Raw genomic sequence first — 11,400 nt, forward strand, 5'->3', positions numbered from 1 at the left:
TTATTCCATTTTAAAATCTGTTTAATCCAATTCAGGCTGGTTCAATTACCAATGTGGATATGGCATATAGAAACAAACTATGAAACAGGCTTGGAGCAATAGCACAATACATAAAGAGTTTGATTTGAACATGACCAAATCAGATTCAATCCCCGGCATCCCATACTTCCGCTGAGCCTGCCAGGAGTGATTCCTGAGTGCAGAGCCAGAGTAAGATCCGAGCACCACCAGATGTGGTCCAAAACCCCAACAAGCAGAAAACAAATATCTTATATTTTACGAATACAAGCTCTTCTCTAGGTCAACCAAAACCACAGTTAAGAATCAAATATTGGGAAATGAATTGTTGATGTAGGGGAAGTTCAAAAATAATCTTTTTAGAATACAATAGGAATTGATATTTTTTAAGGAAATGATTAAAAGAGATTTAAATATTATAAGGCGTGACTGAACTGAAACCTCTAATGTCAGTGATTTTCTGTGATGAAAGCCTCATGCTTCAAGACCGGGACATTGAAAAGACACAGGTGTGGACGTAAATGCTGATGCAGGAAATAATCCACACACACTGAAGAGGATAAAACCGGTCCAAGAATTTCAACACACAAGTCTTCCACTCCTAAAAAGCAAATAGCTCAGAAAAAGCTGAGGAAAGCTAGAAATGCAAGAAAGCCTTTTCCTAAGACCCAAGTTATTTATTAGGAAGAATTCAGACCATATCCTCCAGTGGATAATAGGAAAGGACCTGGGGTGGAGAATAGGGAGGGACCTGGTTAAACCAACAATTTTCATTCCTGAACAACTCCCAGAGGCACAGAAAAGAGTTTTTCCATGCTGAGAATCAGCCTGTCAGATCAACTCCCCAAAGACTAACAGACCCCGGTTTGATTCCCAACATCCCATATGGTCCCCCTAGCCTGCCAGGAGCGATTTCTGAGTGCAGAGCCAGGAGTAAACCCTGAGAGCTGCCAGGTGTGACCCAAACCCCTCCCGCCAAAAAAGAGTAACAAGCAAGGGGTTGAGCGATAGCACATTGGGGGCGGGGGGCTTTTGTCTTGCATGAGGCTGAGCTGGGTTTGATCCCTGGCAGGAGTGATTCCTGAGCATAGAGGCAGGAATAAACCCTGAGCACCCCCTGCTGTGATCCCCAAATTATATACATCATGATATATATGTAATAAATATGTAATATATAATAAATCGGGGTTCCTCATGTGCCTTTCCAAATCACTAACAGGGATGAGGGGACCAGTTGACAGGACCTTCCTACCATTGTTCAGAGCCTTTCAATAGAATTTCACTTCGAGGAACGCAGCCTCAGGGATCTCACGCAGAAGAGCAGAGAGATTTATGGACAGGGATGTACACGCAGGCATCATTTGTAACAGAGAAAAATTGCCAAGAACTGGAATGTCCAAAAGGAGAGAACGGTTAAATAAAACATGTTCAGCCCAAGCAGAGGGTATTAATATGCAGCCGCGCAATTTGTGCTTCTGGAAAAGACTGAAGGACACCGGTGAATGTCAGGGATAAAATTGGACAGTGTGGAACATACTAGAAAGTCCCAGGTACATATATGTATGTGTGCAATACTGTGCATATAACTGCTACCTCTGTGTGTTTATCTGAAGGGATATATACAAGAAGATGCAAACAAAAGTTGTCTCTGGAGATAGACATGACCCATAACTGGGGGGGGGGGGTATTGGGGTCACGCCCAACAATGCTCAGTGCTTATCCTGTCTCTGCTCAGGATCAAACCAGTCAGATGCAAAGCAAGCCTCCTACCTTGCTACTATCTCTGGGCCCAACATTTAAATTTTTTTATATTTTTCAACACAAGGAACATTTCTCAAATATCCTCATCTCAAATAATAAATATTTCTCAAATAAAATTTATTTCTTTGGGAGGCTAGAGGGATAGTATAGCAGTAGGGCATTTGCCTTGCATATGGCTGACCCAGGGCTGATGGCGGTTTGATTCCTGTCATCCCATATGGTCCCCTGAGCCTGCCAGAAGTGATTTCTGAGCACAGAGCCAGGAGTAACCACTGAGCGCCACTGGGTGTGACCCATAAAACAAAAACAAAAACAAATTATTTTTTTAACTTATATACTTCATTTTCATTCATTTTCTTGTTCTTTTTCCCTCCCTGCTGCTGTGCCGGCCTGTAGCTTCAGTTTATTCGTGGTCGTGGAAAGGGTCTGCACCTGTAAATGAAATGGGTGGGATAAAAGGGGACCACCAAGGATTCTGATTATGGTGTTAATTTATTTTTGAAATGCCATGACTGATATAGTTTTTACACAGAGGGAAGAGGGGACAATGCAAACATTTGTCAAGCATGCATTTGTCAAGCACACAGTTCAAAAAGTTTGGCATGTGCCTGTTAATTTGATACAAGTTTGTTGAGGAACATCCTATTATCACACCAAATGCTCTATCTATAGATCTGAGTTTCCTGAGCCAGAAGAATGAAACCTTATGGTTCTTTTGATCTGCGTCAACTCATGGCCAGTCGGCACGTACACAATGTATAGCTCAACTAAAGGACAGGCCTGTTAGAAAATGGCAGTTTGCTACAAGATGGCCATGCTTATGTAAGACTGTGAGGGAGAATCTGGCTCCCTACATGCTGCCATTGCTGTCATCATTCACCATGGTAGGATGTCAGACACACACACACACACACACACAACACACACACACACATATACACACTGGGTTGCAGTGACCCCCAGGATCACTCACTCTAGCACAGTGCTCATACACACTGGGCTTCCCAAGATTCAGAGATCAGGTGCACTGCGTGGCCTCAGAAGTCCTGCATGGCAGTGCCACAAAGACCCCACAATGCATGTTGGGGATCAAACTCAGGGGGAGGGGGCTTCATGCCTCCCCACTCGACTTTACTGCCAAGACATCCCCAGATCCCTAATAGCTATTTCAGTTCCTGAGAGAAAAACAGCTCTCTACAGAAAGGTTTCAAACAAACACACAGAGGGGGTAAGCCTATTTGGGTTCAAATTATGACCACCCATCCACGTGTCAGCTCACCTTTGTACTAAGAAACTCCCTGGAGGTTGTCTGGGGGTTGTTCAGCTAGAGCTGAGTTACTGAGAAGCCTAGAGCCTGCCAGGAGCTCAAAGGCATCAGCTGAGTTGGCCTGGGGTCCCTCAATAACTTTTTTTGGGTGGGGGGCACACCCAGCAGAGTTCAGGGATTACTCCTGAGTCTGAGCTCAGAAATCGCTCCTCGCAGGCTCAGGGGAACTATATGGGATACTGGGGATCCAACCCAGGCTGGCCGCATGCAAGGCAAACACTAAAACTGTCCTATCACTACAACCCCTCCTCAACACCTCTTTTTTTCGGGGGTGGGGGACCACACCTGGTGACCTTCAGGTCATGCCTAGCAGTGCTCAGGGATTACTCCTGGCTATGTGCTCAGAAATCTCTTCTAGCTTGGGAGACCATATAGGATGCCAGGAATCAAGCCAAGGTCAATCCTGGGTCAGCGCGTGCAAGGCAAACGCCCTACTGCTGCACTACTGCCCCAGCGAGCTTTCCTGGTGGCGAGAGAGGCACAGGATGGCGAAGGTCATTCTGCAAGGACTGGAGCCTTCTGTGGAAGCATATTTGCTGCCACCCATTGATGGATACCAATCAAGTAACACACACACACACACACACACACACACATGTGCACTCACACACACACAAACGACATGCAAAAACATCAAAATAACCTGTGGTCAGAGTGATAGCACAGCGGGTAGGGCATTTGCCTTGCATGTTGCCAACACAGATTCAATCCCCATCATCCCATATGGTCCCCTAAGCCTGCCAGGAGTGATTCCTAAGCACAGAGCCAGGAGTAATCCCTGAGCACTGCTAGGCATGCTCCCCCACCCCCAAAAAATAAAAGGGAAAAAAACCAAAGCAACCATGCTCTTCTGTGGGCAAAGTTGCAATTCTCCAGAGTCAGAGACTAGAGAATGAGGCCCATTGAGTTCCTTTAGCAGGAGTCACTAGCTGACCTAGTCTAGTTGGCCAATGCCATCCATGAAGCAGAAGTAAAGCTCATGACTTCACAGAGTGCTCGCTTGCCAGCAGACACCCCACTGGCACTCTTTGTCCCTGGCCTGCGGAGCATGCCAAGCATCTCCATGTGTGGCGTGGCACTTGGTTTATTGTCTGGGGTGTTTGGCTGGCTCCAATGCTCCCCCATCCCTCAAACCATTCATTATCTCTGAGACGCCTGCCCGTTTGTTCTGTTGGCGTTGCTCGCTGTGGCACGAACCCCAGGACACAGAGGCAAATGACAGTGTTCGGAGAAGCCTGCTGCGAGCCCCAGGGAACGCTGAGGTCAAGAGCCAACACAAGGCCAGCCCTGCCATCGGGCACTGCAGGGTCCCTGGGTGGCGCTGACCCAATGGGAAAGGCCACTCTCATTATTTTCATGTAACTAGTTGCCCGGAAATGCTGTTGAGGATACACCTTCTCCATCCCACAAGCCCCGTCCCAGGGGTGACTGTTGCTTGTCCCGGAAGATAGAGCAAATGCAGAACAGCACTATCCCTGCATGGCATGGTCCAGATGGCACCCCTGGCACAAAATGGGCCATGCTGGCGCCCCTTAGAGGTGGGCAGACAAGCAGTCTGAGCCGGTGACCTAGATTACTCCTCCCAGCTCTCTCTGCCCAGGGGCTACAATGCTGGGCCCCCATTCTAAAGGCCTTAGTGGGCTTCACTTTTTTTTTTTTACCAGTCTTGTTGAGAGGAATGGGAGTTCATGGGGGTCTGAGGGTGTCTTTTTTTATAGACACTGTCCTGGCTCAACTCTTGACTTCCATTCTCCATATCTTGGCCTCCCCTCTCCTGCCCCCTCATGTCCGTCCCTCTATATCTGCACCCACTCCCCACCTGCTTCATCTTTTCAAACTGAGTCCAACCTTGCCTGGGCAGGGTGTGTCTCTTGCCCACTCGGGTCCCACATGGTTCCCCAAGTTGGCCTGTTACTTGTTCCTTGTAGGCTGAGTTTGTCTGGGATAGAGCACCTCACCCAAGCTCCATAAACTGGAGCTTCCCAGAGTCAGTGCAGTGCAGGGGTGCACACCCCTGGACTGGCTGTATAGTCACAGGTGCTGCCATCTGTCTGCACCCTATGTGTCTCCTCCATGAGATGGGGACAGTGATGGAAGCGTCCTGAGACTGCACTGAGACATACACAGACTTGGAGGGCACTGAGCTACTCTTACAGGGCCCATATGGGCACAAGGAGCGACCAGACAAGTCTCAAGGGATCCCCTTAGGCATCAGCCACTGGGAAAGAAGCAGGTGCCCCCAGAAGTCTGAAGCTCAGGAAGGAGCCTCTCCAGGCTGTGCTGGTCTCCCTACACACAGAGGGTCTGGCCTCAGCCTCCAACAGGTCCCTCTGGACTGAGAAAGCTGGTCAGCAGGAAGCCCTGGGCAATTTAAAGGTGTCTGTCTGTCTCTGGGTTTAGGGAGGGCCACAGTCAGAAATACCTGTCCTGGCCAACGATCCTCCCACAGAGAGATCCTCCCCCAACACGGACACACCTGAACACACATAGACACACAAATGAACAGAAACATAACACACAACATACAGAAACATAGAATCAACACACAGAGATGCAATTAGCACACAAAAAATGCATACATGAATAAAGACCATAAGCAGGCACACAATCAACACACATACATGGCCAGACACACGAGCACATGGGCTGCCACAGACATACCCACACATAGAGATCTGACACAAGGACACACACCTAGACAGGGACACACCGATGGACACACAATACATACCACACAGAGACCCATGAAAAGACACAGACATGCGGGGCCGGGCGGTGGCGCTAAAGGTAAGGTGCCTGCCTTGCCTGCGCTAGCCTTGGACGGACCGCGGTTCGATCCCCCGGTGTCCCATATGGTCCCCCAAGCCAGGAGCAACTTCTGAGCACATAGCCAGGAGTAATCCCTGAGCGTTACCGGGTGTGGCCCAAAAACCAAAAAAAAAAAAAAAAAAAAAAAAAAAGACACAGACATGCACAACATGCATATGGATAGACACCTAGGCACATGTAACATAGACATGTAGTATGGACAGCCATCTACAGGTAGAAATATAACATGTCACAAAGGGGCAAACACAGAAACCTAAACAGACACACAACACATAGATGGACATAGCCAATACAGACACATAGATGCACAGGACACAGGACATGGACAGTGCTGTGGCCATCACACTTAGGAAGGTCCATACCCAGGACAGACCAGCAAGAGGCGATGGACAAGACTGAGTAGGGTCCCGAGGACCCACTGGCCTCAGGGCGGCCAGGGATTCAGGGCAGGGTCTTTTGTGCAAATTCCCCAAGGTGGCACCAGGACACCTGGTAGGGCCTGGAAGAGCCCAAACAAGGAACAAGGGTTTCCTGAGCACACCAGAGTCAGAACCTTTTATTTTGCTTTTGGGGGACACCCAGAAGTGCTCAGAAATTACTCCTGGCAGGCTTGGGAGACCATATGGAATGCTGGGGATCAAATCCGGTTGGCCACGTGTAACACAAATGCCCTGTCCACTGTGCTATATTCTGGCCCCCTGGGACCCTCACCACCATAGTTTCACCATCAACCAAGGCGGAGGTGGCTGCACTTGAAGGAGAATCTCTGAACTCTGCCTCTAAATTCCCAAAGGCCTCGGTATCCCCAGCATGGCCACTCTCCTCCGCCCCTTCAAGGGCCTGGACACTGGGTGGAGGGCTCCCCTTGACCACCTGCGGGAGGAGGCCACCAGCCGGGCAGGCGGGGGCAGACCGGGCTCTGCTGCACCCCGAGCAGATGCTGCAGCTCCCCGAGCACAGACACTCCGGGGGAAACGCGGCCGGTTTTACCCACTCGTTCTCTGAAAATAACCGCGCACGCTACCTGCCAAGTTTCCGGAACAGAACAAGCTGCGGGAAGGACTGGAGGGAGGGGGTGTAGCCAGCAGGGCAGGGAGGCAGCACGCGGCCACCCAGGGGTGGGGAAAGGTACAGGCTCAGGACACGTAGGGAGGGGGGACGACAACACTCGGGGACAAGGTCCTCCTGAGTCCACCTATGACTTTCTTCCCTGCTCCAGCACCTCCAGTTTTCCCTGCGTCTGTGAGCGACCCTGTACCTCCTCGTTCCTTTGGGAGGAAAATGGGCAATCCACAGAAGAGGTTCTCTCACATGGCAGCAGAATGTGAAAAAAGAACCCCTCACTCCCATCAGAAGTTCCACCCCCACTTCCAGTTCAATCCTAGCAGCTGAGTCCATCACTGGGTATGGGGCTAGGGGGCTGGGGTATTGGTATTAGGGAATTGAGATGGGGCAGAGAGAAAAGGGGAAACAAAACATCAGGCCCAGAGAGGTGTGTGACAACAGGCTGGATGATGATGAGAGGGAGAGATGATACTGAGACAGAGTGGACAGGCCTGTCCGTAAGCCCCTTCCTGGGCCACCTGGAACTCATATCATAGCCTTGAATGGGGGGGGGGGGGAAGAACTGCCATCCAGGGCCCGCCATCCAGGGCCCACCAGCCAGGACTCACTGGCCAGGACCCACATCTGCTTTGACTGAAGGTTCTGACATCTTGGCACCATGGTTGCCCCCCGCCACCACACCCCAACTTCAATTCCTCTGCAACTCCCGTAAATCCCTTTCCTCTGAGCCTCCCCTGCTTCCTCCTTAGGGCACTGAGTCTGCTCCTAAACTGTCAGTCCTCCCTGCCCCTCCTCCAGAGGAAATTCAATATCCCAACCAATATCTGCCCCAATCCAGTCTTCTGGGCCCTTCTGTGCAGGGCAGAGGCCAGGGTCAGGGGTAGGGGGTGGAAGAACCAGCTTAGTTGCACTGGGGAACGTGTCAGACCACGCTGTGCTTTCCTCCAAGCTTCTGACAGCTGGAATTATTTTGTTCAGTTCCTAACCCACTTCTGATCTTCCCCCTGCTTCACATAGGCTCAGTCTAGTTCATGATTGAATCCAGCAGACACACAATAGGTGCTCAGTAAACAATGAATGGATGAGAAGATGAGTGAATGAAGGAACGAAAACTGGGGAAAAGATATCAGCACATCTCTACGATTTAACTGCTTCCTGCATTCACCTTTCTTCCCAAAGGCAAGTTTGGCCCAGAGGAAGAAAACCCTATGGTGTGAAGGTTGGAAAAACTCTTCTAACTCTGGTTGACAAAGCACCCCAGAAAGGTGATTCTGCTGAGGGGAAATGAAAGGAGACTTGGAGCATGAACTTGGAGCCCAGAATCCCAGAGTCTGTCTTGGTGGGCTGAGGACCCTGATGAGTGACCCTGGGCCTCAGTTCCCCCCATCAAGGATAAGCGTGTGTTCCTCTTCCACAGGCATCACGGAATGACAAGGCCCTGTGCCCTGCACAAGGGGCCCTGTGGCCAGCCAATGACCAGAGGCTGGTGTGCCCAAGGCTGGCACGCTTGCCCTTTGAGCCTCATTCTCTCACCCTCCAAAGAGAAGATGCCATGGTGGGATGTCCCCACAGCCCTGGGCGCTGCCACTTGGGCCTTCCAACAACTCAGCTGCACACTGGCATATGTGTGGCCAGCCATGTGGGCACTTCTCCATCCCTGCTGAGCATGGCCCATGGGTAGAGAATGGCTACCTCCTTGCTCCTCCATCCCCATCCCTAGCAATCTGGGCTTCCGCCCACAGCCACCTACAGCCTGGGATCTGGGGCCCGCCAAGCAGGGGTTCTCTGCCAGTGGCCTGGTAGTCTCCTGGGGGACCCCCATTGTCTTCACCCCCACCCACGCTGTCTTGTGTCAACTCGCTCCTCCTGCCACGCCCCCGGCCCCACATACTCTGTTCTCTCCCTCACTCGCCCACGGCCTCATCCACAGACGCTGACTGAGCTCTGAGTCTGCTGGGCTCCGGGGGAGGCAGGCCCTGAGCAGTGAGTTTGTGCCCACGTTCCAGATCGAATCCATACTGCCAGTGAGGGGAGTAGGGTCTCTCAGGGCAGCCTGCTCCCCTCTCTGGGCCCAGGAGACTAAGGCGACTCCAGGGTTCCATACGCCAGGGAGCCTCACCCCCACGGGTGTTCATGAGGGCAGAACAGCTAAAGGGCCTAATCAGGTCTTGGCTCTCCTCAAAGTAGCCTCACAGGGTCAGAATAGAATTGAGGGGCCGGAGAGATAGCATGGAGGTAAGGCGTTTGCCTTTCATGCAGGAGGTCATCGGTTCGAATCCCGGCGCCCCATATGGTCCCCTGTGCCTGCCAGGAGCAATTTCTGAGCCTGGAGCCAGAAATAACCCCTGAGCACTGCCGGGTGTGACCCAAAAACCACAAAAAAAAAAAAAAAAAAAAAAAAAAAAAAGAATAGAATTGGGACACCTGGAAGTGGGGATTCTGACTCCCCTGATTCCCCAGGCCTCCTGATGGGCAGCTCTTGGCTCAGTTCAGAAAATCCCCACCTGGCCTCGGCTTCAGAGCCTGGTCCTCAGAGACTGTTGCTGTGGCCCCATCACTGCTCTGGACTTCACTGCACCTGGCCCACAGGCTGCTCCAGGAGGGCCATGCTGCTACGAGGGGTTGGAAGCTCCTGGGGATACAGTGTGAGGGGTGAAGGGGAGGGAGGGGTGAGGAGCCCAGCCTGAGCATGGGCAGGAGAGTGACTGGTGGCTGCTACAGTTCAGCTTCTCTTGTGGGATGTGAGCACCCCAACACCTCCGCTAGGCTGAGACCCTGAAACTGCTTCCAGGGGACAGAACTGAAGACAAGGTGTGTGTGGGGGGGGGGGGGGTGTCTCCCAGTGGGTGTGTCCTGGAATCTTCTAGAATATTTCTCTGCCTCCCACTATGGGGCGCTGCCCAGGGAGAGAAAGAACTACATGACCACCTGGGGGTAGTAGACTGTCTTTGGTGTGTGTGGGGGGGGTGCTGGACAGCTGTTTCTGGGGTTCATAAAGCTGCATGTCATGCATGGGTGCTCATCAAAGTGTTTCCCAGAGCCCCTCTCCAGCTCTTCCCTTCTCCACCCTCGTCCAGGGCCTGGAAGATGAATTCTTGTAGGATTCCCCAGCCACTTCTTGGAGGATCCCTTCCTATATGATCCTTGGATGCTGTCAGGTGTAAATTGAACCTAGATAAAACCCTAAACAAAGGCCTTAGCCCAACTTCCTCTTTCCAGTAACCTGTTCCTTTGATATGTAAAAGCCTACCTGGATTACAGGACCTTCCCCCAACCCTGTGGATTTGGTTCTGGAGACTAAAGAGAGCAGTTCTGGGCTTTGGGGGGCAGAGAGAGGCACATGGCAGAGAGAGGTCATGAGGATAAAAGATGGCTGACTCCAATAAATCTTGTTCCCACTGGCTTGGTATTATTGCTCCTCCACTACCCATCCACCTAAGCAGTTAGAAACATGGCATGTGGGGTGGTCTCACAATTCATGGATATTTTCATTTTACAGTCAAGTTGGCCCAGGGCAGGGAGGCTCTTGCCAAACTGGTTGTAGCACCAGAACTGATCCTGACTCCTTCAGTTAGACCTCCTCCATCCAAAGGCCTGGATGAAGTCAAGCAGGCCTGTCCAAGTGCCTCTTTCCTTCTCATCCACCCCTGTTCCCAGCTGCCTCTCCACAGAAACTCCTGTTCACATCCCATCTTTGCCGCATCCTCCCCCCACATTCACTGTGAATCATGTTCCTCCTGCTCAGATGCCCTGAGAAGCACAAAGTCACCTCCCAGTGCTGCCCCAAGTCTGGCACTCACAGCCTTGGCAGGAACCCCACTGGCCCCATGGGCCAGCCCTGCCCATCACTCCTACTCAAGGGAGGATAATGTGAACCCCACTTCCTGCATCTCATGGGGACAGTAGCCAAGTTTGGGTGGCATGGAACAGGTGTTCTGAGTGTGGCTGAGAAAGACAGAGCAGGGATCAGCATGTTTCTGAGTTCTTTCTACGTGGTTCAGAGTCCTGTTTGTTTGTCATCGGGCACCAGCAAGGATTGAAATCAGCTCTGGTCACCCTTAGTCTGGCGCTCACCTCTGTTCTATCTTGCCTCTGTTCCCTATACTTTGACCGCTGCTGCCCATGTGGATTGTCCCTTCCTCCACCCCACAATCCTCCCCACATTTCTATGTCTCCTAACAGGGACTCTTGATGGAACTCTTGTTTAGAATGTCTACTGTGGTCCTGCCTGTGTAAAACATGTGATGCATCTCAGAAACTGCAATAGTGTAATCACCAAGAATTCATCTTAGATCTAGCCCCAGTTACTGTATCTACACACACACACACACACACACACACATACACACACTCTACACACACCAATTCTTCAATTTATGTATCTACCCAGCCTTCTCTCA

This window comes from Suncus etruscus, chromosome 2 (genome assembly GCF_024139225.1).
Source record: "Suncus etruscus isolate mSunEtr1 chromosome 2, mSunEtr1.pri.cur, whole genome shotgun sequence".
NCBI lineage: Eukaryota > Metazoa > Chordata > Mammalia > Eulipotyphla > Soricidae > Suncus > Suncus etruscus.